Below are 24184 nucleotides of genomic sequence, written 5' to 3' on the forward strand. Positions count from 1 at the left end.
TGGATTTATTCTTATTTTGGTGTCAAAATTTGTCAGATTAAGAGAAAAATACTAGTTTATATAAATACTAACATGTTTGGTGTTTGACATCAGTTATAATAAACTATTAAATTTGATTAAAAAATAACTGTCTTTCTGTAGGAAAGTTTACAGTGTCTTGTGAAAAAGAACTATATAAAGGCAAAGACGAAGGTTGAGAACAGGCATATATAGTTTTGCTCTGAACTACGGAGAGTGATTTTATGTAAATACCACTTTATGCCATGGGAATATGCTCACTGCTTTCTTGAAAACTGATCTAAGACATGGTCAGTCTCCAGTTTAGTGCCTGACAACTTGATCATTCCAAGCTTTCCATTAGTCCTCATGTAGACATCTTGATACTACGTTCATTATTCTTAAAGTTACTTATAAATGCTTTTACTAAGTCATCCTTACAGCAAGATACTCCTACATAGGGCAAAGAGGCTTTTTATTGGGAAGAACACACGAAGAAGACAACTTCTCTGTGTTTAGACTGCATTGCACAATCTTCACCACTTACCGATTTTGTTACTAGAAATATTTAAACTGTTTCACATCATTTGGCAGAGACAATGCTAGGTGCCCATTACACCGCATCTTCCTCTTGGACATAGAAGCTACATTCCCCATCCTACCTCGCCATCATATCCAGATGACAGGAAGTAATATTGTATTGGGAGGCAGGCAGAAGCAAGGCAAGTAAGGCAGGCAAGCCTCTTCTAAGCTTGGCTATTTAAACACATAACAGTCCTCTAGCTGTCTTCCTCCTCTGTGGCTCCTGCAGCCCTGTGCTCCAGAGGAGAAGGTACAAGGAAGACGAGGACTGCCTCACTTACAGGAGACTAAAATGTGAGTGAGAAATAAACTTTTATTGTGTTCATCTGCAGGTGCCCCACGTTGGGCTGTCAGTTGCGAATGTACCCCCGACATCCCGCGTGGTTCAGGGTTCAGGTTCAGGGTTCGGGCTCTGGAGGAGGCCACACGCAAATGAAAGAGACTAGACAAGAAAATATTAATTTGGGAATTGGGGGCCAGGTACAAGCCCACGAGAGGACTTCGCTTTGCTCTGGCCTTGCCATCCTTTTTATTCAGGTCTGGGGTACACCCATAGCCCTTTGGCAGGCAATTCCAGTAATAGCTCCATGATAGCCCATCAGCAAGGATTTACATAAGACTAAAAGGTGGAAGTTGCTTCAGCTACCTTTGTCTCACTAGCCAGAGCCTCAAGGTTGACCAGCCTTCAGGGTTCCTAGTCCACACCTCTCTGCTAGTGAAGGCAATGGGCAGCTTCCAACATTCATCTATAGGGTTTTGGGAGTTATAAATTATCTTAGTGCAGCCTATCTATTCTGGATAATACACATGATTTAGAATATCATCCATAGTCTAAGTCATGTTTATCTCCAGACTCATAGCTTTAATTCTCCATATCCCAAAATATCAGTCCTTGATGGACTGAAAACCTTTAGTGGTGCCTACTATGAGGGAAGCACTACCTTACACTTCACCTCTTATGATAATCTGATATCAAATATAACCCCCTGTAGTTTTTTAAATACCCATTTTATTTTATTCATTAATTTCCACATATAAGTGAGATCATGTGATATTTGTCTTTCTTTGAAAAAAACTGACAAAATAGATCCAGAGACATTGAAGCATGTAAAAGACTGACAAATTTCAGAGGTGGGTGGGGTGGGAAGAGATTAATCAAAGAATTTATATGCATACTAGAGGCCTGGTGCACAAAATTTGTGAACTCGGGGGTGGAGGGGGGGAGTCCCTCAGCCCGGCCTGTGCCATCTCCTAGTCCAGGAGCCCTCGGGGGATGTCTGACGGATGGCTTAGGCCCGCTCCCCAGGCCAGCATTCGGAGATCTTTAGCGCTGTCATGGAGGTGGGAGAGGCTCCCGCCACCACCACTGAGCTCGCCAGCCGTGAGCCAGGCTTCTGGCTGAGCAGCGCTCCCCCTATGGGAGTGCACTGACCAGCAGGGGGCAGCTTCTTCTTTGAGAACCTGCCCCCTGGTGGTCAGTGCACATCATAGCGACCGGTCATTCTGCCATTTGGTCAATTTGCATATTAGCCTTTTATTATATAGGATATGCGTAACCCATGGCAGGATAATCGTGCTGTGCAGGCCTGGGGAAGGGGTGGGAGCAGGGTACAGGGGTACATCTGAAATACTTTCAACAATAAAGATAATTGTTGAGGAAAACAGGGTACATCTGAAATACTTTCAACAATAAAGATAAAGTGAAAAAATAAATACCCATTTTTGTTCTCACATTTTTTTTGCTTTCTTTGAATATATTGGGGGTGGGGGGCACTGGTTAACAAAATTATACAGGTTTCAGGTGCACAATACATCAGCTGTATTGTGTGCTCACCACCCCAAGTCAAGTCTCCTTCTGGTTTCTCACACTTTTTTCTTTTTTTTTTTTTTAATATTTTATTGATTTTTTACAGAGAGGAAGAGAGAGGGATAGAGAGTTAGAAACATCGATGAGAGAAGAAACATCGATCAGCTGCCTCTTGCACACCCCCTACTGGGGATGTGTCCACAACCAAGGTACATGCCCTTGACCGGAATTGAACCTGGGACCTTTCAGTCTGCAGGCTGACGCTCTATCCACTGAGCCAAACCGGTTTCGGCCGGTTTCTCACACTTTTTTCCAACCTGGTCTCTGCTGAAACATGCAGTCTCTCTTTCACCTGTTTTGTACCTCCTTTTACCTCTATCACTTCTATTATTATATGTTGGTAGTAGCTTAGAGGACATGAAATAAAAACCAAATCTAATCAAGACAAAACAAAATAAAGAAAACAATTTTCCTGGGAAGCTTACTGTAACACTATTGACTGTGCTTAGTGGTCTATTTGGGGGTCATTGTGGGGCATTTTGAAAAGCCCTATCACAATAACTAGACAAAACACTCATAATACTCATTACATCTTATATAATTATTCTGAATTCTATGAGAGCATTGACTATGTCAATCTTCTTACTCCAATGGCATGTTCCTAGCAAAAAATAGATTCTCAATAAAGATAAATTAATGCATGAATTTTTATTTGCAAGGATATTGAACCCCAGAAGCAGTTGTTCAGTAGGTTGTTTGCTATTTAATAATTCAATGTATGCATCACTTCATAAAGCATAATAGTAGGAAATAAACTGAGGGATTGACACATTATTTGTTTTTATAAATTGGCAGAGTCATCCTTCTCTATTTCCCTTTAACAACTCTGATTTCCCTTTAACATACACTTACATATGAAGATGTTTACTCACCATAACAATTTTTCAAGGAGTATAGGAAATGAAAAAGGGGAAAACACACATGCATCCCTTGATGGTGTAAAGCAGCTTGCAGCAGGACACCATGGCATAGAGCACTGGTTCAGAAAAATCAGGGCATTCAAACTCTTATCTAGGTCTTAAAGACCAGAGTAGGTGTCTTTGTAAGATAATTCTGCCTATGGTACACCAGTCGGAGACTTGGAAAGACCCTTTTAATCCAAACAGGATACCCAGGTAGAGTTGGGGGATAAACAGAAAAAATTAACACTTTTCAAAGTGATCACAAAAACTTCTTTCTGAAACTTCTCCCAGATGTTAAGACCACAGACTTGGTTTCACTTTAACACTTTGCTTCTGAGTCTCCTCTGCCCTGAGGAATTATTAGACCGGCTTGACTAAGAATGTTGCCATAAAACTCTCACATTGCTATTTGCATTCAGAGCAACTGACATATGTTGTTTGCATTTGCAATTATTTTTAATAGTTTTAATACACAACCAACCAAGCTAAGAATGATTCATATGCAACTGAAACATCTGCAGTGATAAGGTGTGTGTGTTTTTCCAAAGGAAGCAGTTTTGTCAGTTTTATTAAACTTCGGTGGTTAACCGATTGTCTATAAAATTTGTGATATAAACACAGGCACTAAAATGATATTTCCATAGAAATACACTTTTATATCACAGAGAACACATTTGGGGAACTTTGCTATCACAGCATTTCTTCAAAGGAGAGATCCATAGGTTGAAGAGTCTCTAGTTTGACTTTGAGTGACAAAAAAACAATGATGATATGATATTCTAAGTAATGTGGAATGAAGGAAAAATGAACTTCAGATAGAGTGTAGGACCTCACACAAAATTACCAAAACAAAGTAATACAAAAAAAAAAGCAAAAAGAATAACAGCATTTGAAAGAAGATATCATCAGATGCATCATCTTTTCTTTGCTGCAAAATTATAAATGCACTAGCTAATAACAGATATAATATTTTATTACTAGTTCTTTTGTGAAGAAATAGGATTTAACTGAAGTACAAAATTTAAAAATCAACTGCCTTAGAAAAAGTAAGCACAGTAGTCTTAAACATTGCAAAAAATCTTTATCATTATCCTATCATCATATCAAGTCCAAATTGCCTATAAATCTCAGCTCTGTCCAGAAGAACAGCTGATTAGAAATGTGGTTATCCAAAGATATATCTGAAGACATTGCTGAAATCTGAGACTTTTAAATAATTGAATAGAAGAGACAAAACCAAATGAATGGTAGTACTCGAGAGAAGAAAATAGAGTGAACAGAATAAAATAAAGGAAGAGTTGAAGGGTTGGATTGCTTGGGGCTGTGTAACTAGAGGGCCAACTTTGAAGAAAAAGTCTTTTGAATATTCTAAAGAGCTTAATCTACTACCCTCATGATATGGATCAAATCAATTAATTACTAGACTTATTTTTCTCATCTATAAAATAGAGATAGCAGTATATCTTAGTGGGTTTTGTGGAAATTAGAATTATTCTTTAGTTCATCAATATTTATAGTTATTGCTAAGTTCATTTCTTGATTTACTAAAGATATTCATAAAGGTCTATATTTTTCCAGTCTGTTGTGTAAAAAGCTTAGAAGTCACCAACAACAAGTCCTAGCAACAAGTCCAACAAATAGAAAAGTCAAGAATATGGTAGATATTAATCAAACTATAAAATAATCACTTTAAATGTCAGTAGTCTAAATTTACCAATTGGAGACAGATTGTGAGAACAAATCAGTAAATAAAACCCTAATTTTTATTGTCTAAAAGAAAGCCAATTTAGAAACCAGATACATTTAGATTAAAAGTAAATGCATGGAGAAAGATATATCAGGCTAACACTGAGATATCGCTCTCTGGGAAATCTTCCATGGACACTCAACAGATAAATGGGTAAAGATGAAACAGCCCTGTTTGAAGCCTGGTCATGAACCTGTGATCCCATCCACACTCCTTCTAGTATTTCCTTTGTTTCAAAGGCATTTCTTTTTTCCATAACACCACCAAAGTACCAAGAATATTCCAAAAACCTGTACTATTTACAATGAAAACCAAATGAAAGCTTTTAAGTGTGTGTGTGGGGGAGGGGGGTTAAAACTGATTACGGTTAGAAGCTTGAAGTAAGTGAGGATTGGGGAAGCGGGCATTAAATATATAGTAAGTTTACTTTCCTAAGACTGCAAAAGTTGCTCTATTTCTCTCATTACAGCACTTTATCCAAGTGACACAAAGCATTTGTAGTGGCAGAAGTGATCTTATGTGACATTTCTTGTCACTCTGAATAGGTTTAACTAAATCTACAGTCCCCCCTGACTTTGTATCAAATGCACCATGAGTGCCTCCTCAGAATGACTCAATAAACTATAGACCCGTGTTCCTGGGGCAAAGATAGCTTCTAAGGAGACATGTCAATGTAATTGAACCACTATCAACTGACATTAAACATTTAGGTAGTAAATATATAATACTTCACTATAGCAATCTGCCTTGGCATCACTTGGCCACACTCTTAGAGTTAATGATGTAGGCAAAACCCCAAAAGGACTTAAAGTCTAAAACTGGGGTGGCGGGGAGGAGGAGGAGTCTGATATATGTAATCTATGGAAATAAGTTAGACATACTTTTTAAACAAGGAATATTAGATATACTAGAGGCCTGGTGCACGAAATTCATGCACGGGGGTGAGGGGGTGTCCCTCAGCCCAGCCTGCATCCTCTCCAATCTGAAACCCCTCAAGGGATGTCCGACTGCCCATTTAGGCCGGATCCCACCGGGCAGTTGGACATCCCTCTCACAATCCAGCACTGCTGGCTCCCAACTGCTCGCCTGCCTAGCTGCCTGATTCTCCCTAACCGCTTCTGCCTGCCAGCCTGATCACCCCCTAACCACTCCCCTGCCAGCCTGATCAATGCCTAACTGCTCCCCTGCTGGCCCAATTGCCCCTAACTGCCCTCCCCTGCCGGCCTGGTCACCCCCAACTGCCTTCCCCTGCAGGCCTGATCACCCACAACTGCCCTCCCCTGCTGGCCTGATCACCCACAACTACCCTCCTCTGTAGGCCATCTTGTGGTGGCCATCTTGTGTCCACATGGGGGCAGCCATTTTGTGTGTTGGAGTGATGGTCAATTTGCATATTACTCTTTTATTAGACAGGATTGAACAAGTAGGATTTTTAAATCAGCCTTAATTACCTTTCTCTTCATTACCTACTATGGACCTACTAAGTGCCAGATATTGAGTGATGCTGACTTGATAACAGGTGCATGCTCCTGCCTTAGACCTTCTGCTTGAAATGCACTTCCTGCAGCATCTATATTTATAGATCTTTTCTGATCTCTGCTCTTATGTCATCAGAGAGATTTTCTCTACTTCTACACAATAACAATAACCACCCTCCTGGCCCCAGCACTCCTCATTCACTCGCCTTGCCTTATTTTCCTCCATGGTACTTGGCATCATTTGGCATTCTTGTTTGTTTGTATTATGTTTCTCCTGCCTGGAATTAAGATCATGGCCTGTATTTTGGTGATGATCCCTCCTCTCTCCAGTCTTGCAGGGAGGAGGAAGACAGAAGCTTCTTCCTTTGTGAGACTTGTCATTTCCCTGGGACTTTGTATCCTGTGCTCTTTCACATGGAAGCCCCACCCAAGTCTGAGTAGTTAGGAGCCATCAGGGGAGGCATGGGATGAAAGTAACTGAAGAGTGACAATTTAATACATAGAATATGAAAAAAAATTAGGATCCATATGGTTATTAGGGAGGGAAGTCAGATATAAATATATGAAGTCTGAATATTTTTGTGAGAGACCAGATTCTCATGGGAATAGCCAAAAATGAGAGCTTTAGTATATTCGCATCGTATTTTTCTTTTTATAAAAGATATTGAAAATTTTTATTTTGCCTTTATATTGCAGTTAACACGGACGCATGAGAATTAAATCAATAATCAATTTCTTTATATTTCCTGAAGATTTTGAGAAAAAACCCTATGTAAGGCATATGGATCGCAAGACATTTGGGTAATAAATAGATGATTGTTGTAGTAGCAAAGGTAAAACAACTGATCTGGCAAGGTGGACAAACTGGTGTAAACTAAGTTTCTTCCTAAGTGTCACCAGCTCACTTCACCCTATCTCGGGAAATATTTGATAATGAAATGTGTTGGAAAATCATCCTCAACGTTTCAGATGCAATGCATTGATACCTATGAGAAGAGTGGGGCAACTTGTCAATTGGCATTGGAGAGAGAGGTACTGAGATACAGTTACTGTCTTAAGGGTTTTGCCACAGCCTTCTCTTTCTATACGACCATCACCAATATGCAAAAGAGCTCTCCTGAATTCTGGTGGAGCAACTTTTAGAATTAGCTCACAATTTTTTGGAATTACACTTTAGTAAGTAATCATGCTATCTAGCTGCCTAGCCATAGGAGGTTCAAAAAATTCTGTGGGAAAAGGGCTGGGAAATAGTTTCCAACTCTGAAGAGGAACTAAGTTCTAGCTCTTTGTCACTGTCCAAAAATGTTTTCTGACTCAGTAGGAACAACTGTCTTTTTGCCTCTTCATTTCTCTTAAGGTGGTACATTTTCCTCTGCAACTAAATGAAGCAAAATATTTCTGGAACCCGGAAAGCCTTTGCCAGATCACTTCTGCCTTTTTTGTTCCTCGTGGGAGAAAGCAACCCTAACCCTAATCCTAACCACCTCCCTCACCCCCACCCCTACCCCGCCGCCACTTCTTTTTGGTGGTGAGTCTTCTGTACTTTCTCTCACAAAGTAAGGGCCAACTCTAGGATGTTTCTCACCACTCCCTTTCACTTCCCTTCGTTATTCAATGGGAAACCCTAGTCAATTCACTTTACACCCTACTTTATACCACAGAACTTCCAGCCTTTAGTCCATAATTATGCCATCACTGAGTTCCTGGGGCTTATATCTAGGGATTCAGGTTATCTTTTGCTACGTAACAAGAGTTGTTTCTTCTCAGAAATCTGCAGTTCTGTCCAAGGCTCGTGGAGACATCTCACCTCCTGCTCCACAGAGTATCAGGAGAGGTGGCTTGAAAAGTGGCAGCTGACATGATCTGAAGCCTTGCTCGGGTTCTAGAGGTTAATCCCAGCTGTGAGCTGAGACCCCGTCTGTACCTGTCAGCCAGAACATCTACACATGGCCTCTTCCAACAGCATGAGACTTCAAAGAACAAGCATCTCAAGATACAGAAAGTAACAGCTGCCAGCTTCTTAAAGCCCAGAGAATGGCAGTGTGTCATTTCTGTTTTTTATTGGTGCAATGATTGCAGATGCCAGGGAGGAAATAAATGTCAGAAAATTTTGAGTTCATGTGTTACAGCTGCCTTTGTCCTTCTTCTATGTGACATAATATTGTCAACTTTTTTCAGCTTCCAGAATTTTATTTTCCTAAAACCTAGAAGAAAATAACAGTGGTATCTTAGAGTCTCTAGTTAACCCTCAAAATGTTAATTAAGTTAATCCCTGATTCCTTCAATACCGTGGACTCTCTGTAGTTCTTAATTAACTTACCTTAATTACTATTGATTTAAGTCATAAATATAGATATCAAACAGAAAATAAGCTAATAAATTATCATGTGCTAATTCATTGTACTTCTACTAGCACACATTAAATCTACTCAGTAAGTTTATTAAGGTGTAGAAATTTTTATAATTAATGCATGTAGACATTTTAAAGATTCAGACAGCACTGCAAATTTTAAAATGAGAAATGAATCAACCACAGTGTTTCCTGTATCTTGTTTCACTCCCTGGTTTTGAAAGATATACTTTCCTTCGTTTCCTGAATGAGACAATATGGGAGGTAGATATTTTTTTTTTTTCTGGAAATAAGCCAGTCTAAATCTTTTTCCTATTCCTATCTTTGATACTATAAAACTTGTATACAATTCAAGTTGGAAGTCATTTCCCTTTAGCATTTGCTCTTCTTGTGGTTTAGGGATTATTTCAGTTTTGGTTATTGATAGTTTTTGTTTTTTTCTATTTGCTGATTTTTTTTCGTTTGTTTGGTGTTTGTTATTTTAATGGGTAGTGTTGATTTTGAAATTTTTTCTGTAAAGTCATCTTATGTCTCAATATATTTTCTTCTTTGATAATATTATTTACATTTTTTCTACTGTCTCTTATCTATCATTGCTACCTCCATTTAATTTTATTTTGTGAAGTTTTTAGTATGGTTTTGTTTTATTCTGTTTTAATTTTCTTACTGAAAGCTCCATGAGCATGTGTGAGCCTTGTCAATTCTCTAAGCAGTAAGCTGATAGAGGCAGCATTTCAACTTGGAAACTTCTGTTCTTTTCTCTTTCAATTGAAGAAATTCCCCAACTCTTACTTGGGACCATAATCCTGGCTACTAGTGTTCTTGTAGCTGAAAGTGGAGGAGAGTTTGAGAAGGTAAAAGGGGCCCGATAGCCAGGCCAGTGTGGTCAGTGGTTGAGCATCAATCTGTGAACCAGGATGTTATGGTCTGATTCCCAGTCAGGGGAAAAGCCTGAATTGCAGTGAGGGGCGTGCAGTAGGCATCTGATCAATGATTCTCTCTCATCGTTAATGTTTCTATCTCTCTCTTCCTCTCTGAAATCAATAAAAATATATTTTTAAAAAGGGGGCCTGATAGTCAATGTGTAAATATTCACTTAGCCTCCTGCATCTGGAGCACTCACTCCTGCCTGCAGCTGTAGCTGGTGATAAAGCATAGAGAGAATGTTTCAATCTCACATTAACCCAATGTTCTGTCTCTCTTGGGTTAGGGAAGTAGCAATCACTTCACCACAAACATTAGAATGGAGATCTGAATGTCTAATTGCTTTTTTAAATAGTTTTTAAAAGGACCTTCTGGTTCAAAGCAATACCTCAAACCCTATCTTCTGAACTCCTTTACCTTTCTAAAGTACTATGGTGCCAAATCACTTTGTCTGAAGTGATGTGTCATTTATTGGTACACAATTTACTTTACATTATCCACTTATTTGTTGAAATCTTTCATCTGAAGTTGTTTTGGGTTGCTTAATTATTTGTTCTTGAGGGTTGAAGAATATGTCATTAATTCTCAATCTACCACAAGGTAGATTTGGCAAAAATCAGTAATAACTCATGACCATTTGTTAAAATTTTCTTCCCAAAAGTCTAGTTAAAAAAGTAGCTGGTATTTTTTAAATTAAGGAAATGCATTTTTCTGACTGTCATAATTAATCAACTCCATCTGCTCATTCCCCAATCATAAGAAAAATTGTGAGAGGAAATGATAGAAAGTTACAGCACATAATGCCATGATTATTAAAAATGTTTAAAGTATTTTTGGGAAAATCAAAGTAACAATAAATATTGCAATGTATCAACATCAGTTTGTTCAATATGAATGATCTCTAATTTAGAGGCAAGGAGAGAACAATTGGTATTTAAATTACTTAAATCATATTTTTGTTTTTGCTCATGTCAATTACCTCCATCTTTCATAAAGCATTTTAATTAAAAATGTAACCATTATAATTCTCTATAAGGTCTTCCTAATCAAAATGGCAACAAAATGTTAAAGCAGGACCTGATAGGTCTCCTCCCAACTTTCTATTATTCATAAACTAGAGGCCCGATGCACAAAATTCATGCACTCAGCCCAGCCAGCACCCTCTCACAATCTGGGGCCGCTGGCTCCTATCCCCTTGCCTGCCTGTCTGATCACCCCTAACTGCTCGCCTGCCTGCCTGATCACCCCTAACCACCTCTGCTTCAGCTCCCACCACCGCGGCTTCATCTGGAAGTATGTCCGGAATGATATACGGAAGGTCGTTTAGTTGTCTGGTTTAATTAGCCTATTGTGGTTTTACTAGAAGCCCGGTGCACGAAATTCGTGCACGGCGGGGGATTGTCCCTCAGCCTAGCCTGTACCCTCTCCAATCTGGGACTCCTGGAGGGATGTCCGACTGCCCGTTTAGGCCCGATCCCAGGGATCGGGCCTAAATGGGCAGTCGAACATCCCTCTCACAATCCAGGACTGCTGGCTCCCAACTGCTTGCCTGCCTGCCTTCCTGATTGCCCCTAACCGCTTCTGCCTGCCAGCCTGATCACCCCCTAACCACTCTGCTGCCAGCCTGGTTGATGCTTAACTGCTCCCCTGCCAGCCTGTTTGCCCCCAACTTCCCTCCTCTGCCGGCCTGGTCACCCCTAACTGCCCTCTCCTGCAGGGTTGATCACCTCCAACTGCCCTCCCTTGCAAGCCTGGTCCCTCTCAACTGCCCTCCCTTGCAGGCCGGGTGCCTCCCAACTGCCCTCTCCTGCTGGCCATCTTGTGGTGGCCATCTTGTGTCCACATGGGGGCAGGATCTTTAACCACATGGGGGCAGCTATATTGTGTGTTGCAGTGATGATCAATCTGTATATTACTCTTTTCTTAGATAGGATAGAGGCCTGGTACAGGGGTGGGGGCCAGCTGGTTTGCCCTGAAGGGTGTCACAGATAAGGGTGGGGGTTTCCTTGGGGCATGGGGCGGCCTGAGCGAGGGGCCTGTGGTGGTTTGCAGGCTGGCCACGCCCCTTGGCAACCCAAGCAGAGGCCCTGGTATCTGGAATTTATTTTTCTTCTACAATTGAAACTTTGTAGCCTGGAGCGGAGCCAAGCCTGCTGTTCCCTCTGGGGCGGCAGCCATCTCTGTGGCAGTTAATTCACCTTTTACAATTGAAACTTTGTAGCCTTAAGCAGGTGAGCCTGGCCAGGGTATGCGGAAAGCTTTGCTTCCCCTGTTGCTGCCGGCAACCCTGGCCTGCTCTCTCAAGCTCCGTTCTGCCGCCATTTGTTTGAATTTGTTTACCTTCTATAATTGAAACTTTGTAGCTTGAGTGGAGGCTTAGGCCTGCAATGGCTATGGAAAGCTTGGCTTGCTCTGTTACCTGGGAAACCTTGCTAACTGTGGCTGTAGCCATCTTGGATTGGGGTTAATTTGCATACTTGCCCTGATTGGCTGGTGGGCGTGGCTTATGTAGCGGAGTGATGGTTAATTTGCATATTACCATTTTATTAGAGAGGATTATTATAGATATACACAAAATTGTATTGTGTATATACTACTACACAATATAGTGTGTACTCCTACCCTCTAAATAAAAAGAAACAAGAAACAACCTACAATCTCATAATATAAATTTATACAATTTCATGAGTAATTAACAAAAACATTTTTAGGCCCTTGGATAGGCCCTGGAAGGAAATTGGTAAATAAGGAAAATACACCTTTTCCTTCACTGATAGTCTCCCAAGGAACAGAAAACCTGTGTTGGTAAATGCAAGTGTAACTAGAGAAACAAGATGTTATGGGAGAGCAAAGAACACTAACCAAGTTTATAAGGGAAAGCATTCTTGATGAAAGGGTTTTCAAGCTGAGATTTTTATACATGAAACATGTTAACTTCCCACCATTTGAATTATAAAATTATAATAGGGCCATGCAAAATTGAGTATAGAATAATAAAATAAAATGAATAAACTTTATCTAGGTAAAAAAATTTAATATATTGTTATTGATTTCAGAAAGGAAAGGAGATGGAGAGAGAGATAGAAACATCAATGATGAGAGAGAATCATCAGTCGGCTGCCTCCTACACATTCCACACTGGGGATTGAACTTGAAACTCAGGCATATGCCTTGAACGGAATCAAACCATGACCTTCTGGTTCATAGGTCAAGGCTCAACCACTGAGCCACACTGGCTGGGCTATCTAAGTAAAATTTGAAAAGAAGTGAGCAAAGAACATTGTGGATAGTGATGCATGATTGAGGACAGTGGTTTTGCTGCCTGTAACTTTGGGATGTAGAAACATGCCAAACATAAAATTAAGTTGTCATTTCCCAGGGAAGGTTTATCCAGTCTTGCTCAGATTTATAGCTCTAACCTTCCTTCATCATCATGGCATTGTTTTCCCATTCATTTCTAGAGTACAACTCTTAGGAACCACTACTAGAAAGAATTAGGAAAGAAAGCTTATGTCCTGTGATTCTATTTTTTTTTAAATATGTTTTATTGATTTTTTTTACAGAGAGGAAGGGAGAGGGATAGAGAGTTAGAAACATCGATGAGAGATAAACATTGATCAGCTGCCTCCTGCACACCCCGTACTGGGGATGTGCCTGCAACCAAGGTACATGCCCTTGACCAGAATCGAACCTGGGACCCTTCAGTCTGCGGGCCGACGCTCTATCCACTGAGCCAAACCGGTTAGGGCTGTCCTGTGATTTTTGCATGGTGGATACAGAAAAGACTAGCAGGTTAATATACTAAAAGTTATGCTCTTCTATAAGTACTACATTTGAAAAAAAACTATGGTTTTCAAAAACAATAATAATAATAATTTGAAGCAATCTCCTTGATACCGCCCCAGAGAGGACAAAAGATATGGTTTCAGTGAAATCAAGGGCATATAAAAAATCTAAAAGGCTGAGATGACAATAGAGATTCAGAAAGGTGTGAAGCACAATATGAAAACAATGTCAAAATATTATAAATAAAAGCAGTTATTATAGAGTACAAAATTAGCAAAGCAGTGGGAAACATTGAAAACATTTTTAAGTGAAAAGACATAAAAAATAATAAAAATGTATTATAAGAGAAGAACCTAAAACAACAGTAATATGTTAATTCATAATTTAAGCTGTTTTTTTCTTAAGAGTAGTTTTTAGTCTGCAAATACAAATAGGTCACCAAGTTTCAAGCAGTTTTTTGAATTTTAAGTTTAAGCAAACATCTAGGCAGAAAAACGGGTTATTTGTAATGAAAAAAAATCAGACACAGCTGAGAATACTTACACAATAACTGCTAATATTATGAGTAATTTATTATGTTAGGTACTCTGTTAAGTACATTGGGTATACACTGAGTGGCCAGATTATTATGATCTCTGAATGCATAATAATCTGGCCACTCAGTGTATATCCTATATAATAAAAGGCTAATATGCAAATTGTCCCAGGAGTTCGACCAGCAGGCAGGCCGGCCAACTGCCCATGTCCCCTCCCCCTGGCCAGGCTGGCCAGACCCCACACATGCACAAATTCATGCACCGGGCCATATATATATATATATATATATATATATATATATATATATATATATATGGCCCGGTGCATGAATATATATATGCACACACACATACATACATACATATATACACATACTAGAGGCCCAGTGCATGATAGAATCATGCCCGTGTAGGGTCCCCTACACGCTTTCGCTTTTCGCTGTGGACCTGGCTGCCTGTCCGCTGGTGCACCAGGCCTTTCAGAAGCCTCCAGCTCTGTGGAGGCTTCTGAAAAGCCTGGTGCCGGAGTAGACAGGCACCCAGCTCCCACGCTTTTGATGGTCCGCGGCCGCTGAGAGGGGCTGCCGCGGACACCTGACTACCCTGCCGTTGAGAGGCGCAGCTGGGTGTCCGCGGCAGGCCCCCTCAGCGGCCGCGGATCTGGCCATTGAGAGGCACCGGGGGGCGGGAGTCCCGCCCCTGGCGCCTCTCAACAGCAGGGTAGCCCCCCTCAGTGGCAGCGGATCTGTGCCTCTCAATGGCCGGATAGGCCACCCTGAGTCCCGCACCCCAGCCTCCCGCCACCCAATCATGGGCATAGCGGAGTGATGGTAATTTACATGTTACTCTATTATTAGATAGGAGATATATACACACACACACACACACACACACACACACATATATGCTGAGTGGCCAGATTATTATGCGTTGAGAGATCATAATAAGCTGGCCACTCAGTGTATATTAACTCATCTAACCCATTGCACAAACTGTAAACTAAATATCCTCATTAACTCCATGTAATAATTTAAAATAAAGAGGAGTTGAGTGACTTAATCATATTGAACAAATATTAAGCCAATACCAGTTTCAAACCCATTCTGTCTCAAGAGCGCATGCGACTCATAACAATGCTTTACTCAAAAGGAAGTGCCATCCAGAGTCATGAAGCATGCAACCTACTGAGGATCCTCAGAGGGAAGGGGGGTGGGGAGAGGGCACAGATCAACCAAAGAACTTATATGCATATATGCATAACCCATGGACTCAGACAATAGTGGAGTAAAGGCCTGGGAAGGGGATGGGAATGGGGAGGTGGGTATCAATGGGGAAAAGAGGAGGATATCTGTAATACTTTAAATAATAAAGTTGTTTTTTTAAAAAAAAAAAAAAGATAGTGCCAGTATTAAAATTAGTTTTAAAATGTCCTGTGCATGGTATAAACAAGGGAGAGATTATTAGGACTCAATCTCTAACTATACCATCATGGAGGCAATAGAAATGATACCATTGTGATAAGCTAGTTAGTAATGACAGGAAAGGAGCAAAGGGGAGGCCAAACATTATAGTCGTGTCATTTGGGCAGCTTCACCAGGAAGCTGCAACTATGCACTCCCCAGGGAACCACCAACCTATGCCCTGCAAAACCTTGGAGGAAGGGATCTAACAAAGCGAAAACAGATACATCATGCCCTGAAAAGTTGGGGTGACATAGGGAAGGTACTTGCCTGTCAGTCAATCCTGGGGAGCCATGGATTGACCAGAATGGGTGTGGCCATTGCAAGCATATGACAATTTGGAAATACATAATCTCCTAAACAGAGGAGCTTTCTGTCTTGTGCTCTTGTTCCCCTCTCTTATGACTCTTGACTCCTGGGGCTCTTTGCTCCTGCTTCCTTGCATTCGCCCATATGGCCCATGGCCATGTGGACCCCACACGCAATGGACTAATGGACTGTACCCGGAAACACAAGCTAAGCTAGCCGGGTGCTGGACTGGGCTCTGCTCCAACATAGAAAGGAATCACTGGACACTGAAGCCCCAGCTACACTTCTGTGGCTGAGAAAGGGAAAACTGGACATTGGGAACTCAGGGATTTAATTCCACACAAATAAAAATCACTCATTCACCAGTGTGAGTCTCAGAAAATTCCTCTTCTCAGGATATTGCAAGAATTCCACCCTCCCCTCCCCAGAAAATGGGGGAGATGAGGTCCTCTCCCCTCAGATAACAGAAAGACATTTAAGTTATAAAATAATTTAGAAATCATTATTTCTCTTTCCCAAGAGGAGAAGAATTAAAGATTCATTTGTAAATAGAGATAAATTGAAATACCAATATTGTAAAAGTAATGGTATAATAATATGGAAAGTAAACTAAACATAGAAATTGTTGCAGTAAATATAGTTAAAATAAATTCAAGAATCAAAACAAGTTATTGAAAAATATAATTTTGATGATGAATCAATTATTTATAAGCTGCATTTCTAACTTTCAAAACAGATTAACAAGCATTGTAAAGTGAAAAGAAATATTAAAACTTGTAAAAATGCACTTCATTTTTACTATGAAGGAATGATTGAATTACTTCCTTTTGGTGTTTGTAATTATTTTTACAGAAATATGCATTCACCTATGCATACGATGAAATTATAAGTAACTGCTCTTGTAACGAAGAACAAGATTTCAATCTTTCAAATTTTTGTGGATGAAAAAAATTTGTATTTCCAAATTGCAAATGAGCAGGAAAGCATAAAGTAATATAACCAAAATAAATCCAGACTTTAAGGCTAGCTCAATGATACCACAAAGCTGTGTTGGTTTGCAAGAAACAGACATAAATCAAGTTACACAAGATGGCTAAAAATTTCTAAAATAAACAGCAGGAGAATATAGAATAAAAAATCAGGAGCACTGATATTCTTATTAGCAAGAGGAGAATTCCAAGTAAAAAGCATGATATTATTTGCTATCTTATACATAAAGCAATTATCAATTCAATATCAAAGATAGCAATATCACCCTAGCCAGTTTGGCTTAGTGATAGAGCATTGGTCTTCAGACTGTAGGTTCCCAGGTTCAATTCCAGTCAAGGGCACATACCTTGGATGCAGGCTTGATCCCCAGCTCTTATCCGGACACATACAGGAGGCAACCAATCAATGTGTCTATTTCACATTGATGTTTCTCTCTGTCTTGTCCCCCTCCCCACCAACTCTAAAATTCAATGTAAAAATACCCTCAGGTCAAGATTAACAACAACAAGATAGTAATATCAAAGATTTCATGGATTCAGAGAGAATACATTAAGCTTAATAAAGAATGAAGTAGCTCTGAAATTCTCAGAGTAACAGAAAGGGGAAGATGGTTGTTGGTGATGTTTTTGCAAAAGGAAGTGCCATGGAGTCATGGAAGCATGCAACAGATTGTGTTTTATGAACTCAGAAGAATGAAATCAAGTACATAATTGTTGTAGTTCAACATAGTTCATTATAGTTAATCTTGCGTGTATATGATATAGTATATGCAAATCTTCCAAAAAGCTATATAAATTGTGGAAGAAAAATTAGCATGATCATTGTTTCTCTGTTGTAACTGATTACTTTATTCAGTAAAATAATGTGGGAAAAGAAATGGTTGATTTTTTAAAATGCCGTTGATATGAAAGTGGGAGACACCAAAGAAAATTAATTGCATAGAGAGGATATAGAACATTTTTATGACTATGCTATCATACATGTGCAAATATGAGAGGCCTTATTTTGATGAGCAATATTTATTTTGTGATTTGGCTAGAAATACACAGGTCTTTTAATCCCAAGGATAGCACACAATCTTATATATACTTAAGATTTAGAAACTTTGGATTTTGCAATGGGTGTGTCTTGATTTTTTTTTAAATACACTTGATAATAATAAGACACTTATTTGATTTGAACAGGGGTTGCCAATGGCATTTTCACTTCTTTCTACAGCAATCTGGGGATATTTTTTGATTGTCACTGTGATTAGAGGATATTATTGTCTATTTGAAGGGGGAAAATAATTGATTTATGCTCTACAACTTTCAAGAAAACTACCAGTTATTCATGTAGATAGAAAATGCATTAATAATTATTAAGCCTAGAACATTACTCTGCTTTAAATATAAGAACAAATTATTTTGATCAGCTGCGGTTGTTGTGTTGGGTGAGGGCGCTGAGCATACAGGGCCGTGCCATGTCCTACCAGAGCATCGTCCACCTGTCCCTGGACAAGCCTGCCCGTGCCATTTGTGTGGTGGGCGTGGAGATATGCTTAGCAGTCAGTGGGTGTGCCCCACACAAGTGCGCGTCCTTCACCATCAGCAGCTCCCCGAGGGTCTTGGTGAACATCCCCAACATAGTCCCGGTGACAACCGACAAGGAGGGGGCCAACACCCAGTTGCTTCTGTGTGAATCCATGGATGTGCTGGTGACGATGACAGCCCCCAGCCCTGACATCGCGAGGACAAGGTTTGGGTGGCGTACTATCTGCCAGATGGGGAGGTCCCCGTGGCCACCGCTGAGCTCTTCCTCACTGGCCTCTGGACCCTGCCCTCAGTTTCCCCGCTACTAGCTGGCTGGTCTTTCTCTGATGCTTTGCTGGATCCCTTCTGGGGCTCAGGCATCTCATCACGTGGCTCTACAGTCAGATGACTCCCCAAACTCTAGTCGGGCGTCTCCCATAAACTTGGCTTGGCTAGCTGCTGACCCAAAACAACTTCTTGAGTGTCTAACCAACACCGTAAATGTGATATATTTCAAATTAGACAGATCTCTCTACTCCAAGCACCTATTTTTAATTCCCTTAAAAAAAGAACAAATTATTTTTACATAATTTTACTATACAGTAAAATTATTAGGAATATAATATATGCAAATTGAGAGAAGAGTCTACCTTTTTTCATTTTGAATTTTGTAAAATTAGGTAACAATTTCAAATAATTAAGTCATTAATGTTAACATAGCACATAGTTTTTAAGATGCAAATTTAACGCTACTGTGTAATTTTTGTATCTGAAGCTATTTCATTCATGGTATTTCTTCATAAAGGTACCTGCTTCTGATGACTTTATAGTCATCACATATTTATATTACCTTGTTATAAGTTAATTTTGCAAATCTTTATTATTTTATAGCAATGTGGGCTTTTTATTTGTTTGTACTTAGTTCCATTAGCTGTATGGTGTGGTTTTACCAGAGACTTTATTTTCCTCCAATATCTACTCTCACCGTTTCATAGTTCATAGCAATGGACTCTCATCTATATATATAAAACCCTAAGCAACCATTAAGATGAAATGATCAGAACTAGTGGTTGCTATGATGAGTACTGACCACCAGGAGCTGCCCCCAGCCCATAGGCCCTGATTGCCAATGGGGCCTACCAGCCAACCTCTCAGTCCCTACCCCTGGCCGGCAGGCCCTGATCTCTTGGGCTGGGACTGGAAATCGGGGGTGGGTGGCAGTGGACATGGCCCCTTTCCTAGGGGCCCCAAGGGCTGGCTCCCTCCTCAGAACACATGGCAAACCTCCTGGGTCCCTTCCCTCCGGCCAGCAGGCACAAGGCTAGGACAGGGAACGGGGGGTGGGTGGCAGTGGACATGGGCAGCAAGGGAAGGAGGCGGGGGGGGGGCAAGGAGGGGTGGGAAACTGCACGGTGGCAGTGCGTGGGCAGTGAGGGAAGGAGGAAGTGGGGAGGTGGGGAACCTGATCGGCCCTGATCGATGGCCAGGCCTAGGGACCCCTGGCATGCACAAATTTCATGCACCAGCCCTCTAGTCCTACCTAATAAAAAGGGAATATGCAAATTGACCATACCTTCGACACACCCATAAGCCAATCTCACCAGTCAATCAGAGCAAGTATGCAAATTAACCCAACTAAGATGGCTACAGCCACAGAGAGCAAGGTTTCCCAGGTAACAGAGAAAGCCAAGCTTTCCGCTTGCCCTTGCCAGGCCTAAGCCTCCACTCAAGCTACAAAGTTTCAATTATAGAAGGTAAACAAATTCAAACAGAAATGGCGGCAGAACGGAGCTTGAGAGAGCAGGCCAGGGTTGCTCCCGGCAACAGGGGATGCAAAGCTTTCCGCACACCCTGGCCGGGCCCACCCGCTTAAGGCAACAAAGTTTCAATTATAGAAGGTGAATTAACTGCAACAGAAATGGCTGCCGGACGTGGAGGGAGCAGCAGGCTTGGCTCCGCTCCAGGCTACAAAGTTTCAATTATAGAAGGAAAATAAATTCCAGATACCAGGGCCTCTGCTTGGGTTGCCAGGGGGCGTGGCTGGCCTGCAAACCACCACAGGCCCCTTGCTCAGGCCGCCCCACGCCCCAAGGGAACCCCCACCTGATCCGGGACACCCTTCAGGGCAAACCAGCTGGCCCCCACCCCTGTACCAGGCCTCTATCCTATCTAATAAAAGAGTAATATGCAGATTGACCATCACTCCAACACACAATATGTCTGCCCCCATGTGGTCAAAGATCCTGCCCCCATGTGGACATAAGATGGCCACCACAAGATGGCCAGCAGGAGAGGGCAGTTGGGAGGCACCAGGCCTGCAAGGGAAGGCAGTTGGAGGCAATCAACCCTGCAGGGGAGGGCAGTTGAGAGGGACCAGGTCTGCAAGGGAGGGCAGTTGGAGGTGATCAACCCTGCAGGAGAGGGCAGTTAGGGGTGACCAGGCTGGCAGAGGAGCGAAGTTGGGGGCAAACAGGCTGGCAGGGGAGCAGTTAGACATCAATCAGGCTGGCAGGGGAGTGGTTAGGGGCAATCAGGAAGGCAGGCAGGCAAGCAGTTGGGAGCCAGCAGTCATGGATTGTGAGAGGGATGTCCAACTGCCCGTTTAGGCCCGATCCCGGTGGGCAGTTGGACATCCCTCGAGGGGTCCCAGATTAGAGAGGGTGCAGGCTGGGCTGAGGGACAACCCCCCTCCGTGCACGAATTTCGTGCACCGGGCTTCTAGTTAACTATAATAGAAAATGATCTATCAAGACAGATTAAATTACTTAGGTACCTTGCATTTATGTGTCTTTTAGTAAATTTTTATCAATGGGATATAAGAGGAATGTATATGCAACATTAGGTTTTTCCCTTAAAAGTTTGGGTTGTGTTGCCGAAACCGGTTTGGCTCAGTGGATAGAGCGTCGGCCTGCGGACTGAAGGGTCCCAGGTTCGATTCCGGTCAAGGGCATGTGCCTTGGTTGCAGGCACATCCCCAGTAGGGGGTGTGCAGGAGGCAGCTGATCGATGTTTCTCTCTCATCGATGTTTCTAACTCTCTATCCCTCTCTCTTCCTCTCTGTAAAAAATCAATAAAATTTATTAAAAAAAAAAGTTTGGGGTGTGTGTTGTTTTATCCAGGACTTAGGGACTAATTATTGTAAGTTAATTCCACTCATGTGGAGGAGAGCAACAAATTATGTGATGGTAGGAAAGCAGAATAGAACACCCATGTCCCTGAATGACCTTGCAGCAGAACTGCCCACCTCCCCTAGAACATCTGCAATTCAGAACTGTTATCTAAGAGAGAAATAAATTCCCCTCTTTGAAAACACACTTTGTTTTGTGTTCTTTTTATTACACAAGCTTAGCTTAGCTAATAACCTAAATATATAAACGTTAAATATTTCTCAGTAAAAGTGGGGCTGATAGTGTTGAGAACTGTTTGAAATTATAACTATGCATACTGAAATGAGAACTAATGTTCATTTTATTATGCATAGTTACATAAAATGAGACACACCAACAAACTACAAAGGCAATATAGTAACATAATTATCAATTAATTCGGCCACAAAAAGATGATAATTTTACTTTTTTCCAGTCTAGATTTTGCTTTTCCAGGTTGCAGGTATCTTTATTCTAATCAAACTGCTCTTTTTGTTGAGTTTCCGAGGAGTGATTGCTTGTTTACTCAGGGCCCTATTTCTAAATGGCAATAGTTCTTAGGCTTTACTCACAGACTTGCCCCAGTTGCATTCATTAGATATACATTTTTTATTATTTGATAAAGTCACGATCCTTCAACATGCTCTTGAAAAAATGACTATCTTCTATCTGACTTGTTAAGGAGGGTGGTTACATCTGGTTCGAACGTTTCCCTTCCATTGCATCCATTTCATCCAAGGTAGAGATTTTCAACCCGTGCGCCACAAGAATTGTTAAAACATGCAACACCTGACTATTTAGTCAAGGATACTGATCTCTTTTTCCTTACTTAGTCAAATTTGGAAAAAAAAATTAAAGTCAATACAACAATAGCCATCTAGTATGAATTAATCAAAAGTATACCTACTTTTTTGTCAGATCGGCCAAACATATGTTTTTTGGTGTGCTGCGGAATTTTAATAATTGGTTTATATGTGCCATGAGATGAAAAAGTTTGAGAATTGCTGATCTAAGATTGTTTCCTAAACCACATTGAGTAAAGGGAAGCTGTTTTAAAACACTTCTCCGGGAAAAAGCAAACATTACTTTCTACTGAAGATGCAGGTGATGTATGATCTTCCATTGAATAGCGAAGGGGAGTAAAATATGCCATCCCAAAATACGCCACTTTGGCACATCGATTATTTTGAACTAAAGTTACCTGAAAAATAGCCAATGCAAAGGCATTGTGATCTGCCACTGTCCCCCTGGAAGTCGGAAATAAATCTGCCCCGTGAAAGGTACCCTCCCTGTTCCAGGAGGAGGAGGGACCTGCTTATCAGCAGAGCTAGGAAACCTAGGGCAAGAAGGCCCTGCAAACAAACCTTGTTACTTACTAATTTACTATCCCAAGCCCTAACTGCTCTGTCTTGTCAATTCCTTACAAATGTTATTATTTCTTTGTCCATCTGTTTTGGTCACTTCTTTGAGTCTCATATTTTTTTATGAGCTTCTGTGAATATGAAACTAGATTTTTTTCCTTAGGTTAACCTATTTTACGTCAATTTGGTTATTAGGCCAGCCCAGGAACCTAGAAAGGAAGAAGTAATACGTTTTCCTCTGCAGTAGTGCGATGATTCTACCTGAGAATCCTCAAGAAAAGAAGATGAAGGGCATTTATTATAAGTTCTTGATATGGCAAAGGGAGAAGTGAAATATGGAAAGAAAAACCTCCAGGTTATAAAATATTCAAGAAGTTGTTAAAAAAAAACACCAACCAACCACAAAAACTGTCTACCATACCAAGCAGATTTATTTGTGTTTATTCCCCCACAAGTGCCTTCCCAGTGAATACATTGCTTTAAAACAGTAGGATTAAACTAAGATTCATAATAGAGACTAATGCAGAGGCAACCTTCCCGCTGCTTGCCCATTGGGGTGGGACATTTCCAACCCAAGTGTGTAATGCTATAGCTCTCATTAAATGCACACCATGCGAGGGGTGTCAGTTTGACACCTAGAATGTTCCTGGATGAAAGATGAGTGTAAACGGAACTTACTTTTGTTCCTTAAAAAATGTGAATGCTGTGAATATCAATGTTTTGATAAACTGCTTGCTTCTTCATTTTCACTTATACACATATAGCTACAGACTGTGTCTACACCACAGAAAGAGAATAAACTATTACACGTTTTACCCTGGAATGACTTCTTAATCTAATTGGAAAATTTTAAAGTTAACAGTTATTAGACATTTACTTAAATATAGCTAAGGAATTGATTTTGCTAGACCATTTATCTGAATAACAAAAATAGATTAAGTCTGAGAGTCCTGTTAAACAAAAAAACAACTTCAAAGGCTGAAAGCCTTAAAAAATAATCAATAAGTAATAAGAGTAAACTCTGTGTTTCGTGTATTCATAACTGTAAACCTAGTTTGCCCCACCCTCTATAGAAAGTTAATATAGTGGACAGGTACAATGTGGATTTAATTGGGGAAGATAAGAAGATAATTTAGAAGTCCATTGTAACAATAGAGAGTGGTGATGAAGGCTAGGACTGGCATTGTGTCAGGAAGGGACAAACATGGAGATGTTTCCAAATTGAGGGAACAAGTGTA

General features: G+C 40.7%; 1 pseudogene across 1 annotated transcript in view; it reads left to right on the forward strand.

The window, feature by feature from the left end:
• Window positions 1–18390: 18390 nt before the first annotated feature.
• Window positions 18391–24184, forward strand: part of LOC307110179 (small ribosomal subunit protein uS2-like) — a 37873-nt pseudogene continuing 32079 nt past the window's right edge. Inside the window, exon 1 of the transcript in view lies at window positions 18391–18665. The product of the transcript in view is annotated as a small ribosomal subunit protein uS2-like (transcript). The remainder of the gene's footprint in view (window positions 18666–24184) is intronic.

This window comes from Cnephaeus nilssonii, assembly GCF_951640355.1.
Source record: "Cnephaeus nilssonii genome assembly, chromosome: 13".
NCBI lineage: Eukaryota > Metazoa > Chordata > Mammalia > Chiroptera > Vespertilionidae > Cnephaeus > Cnephaeus nilssonii.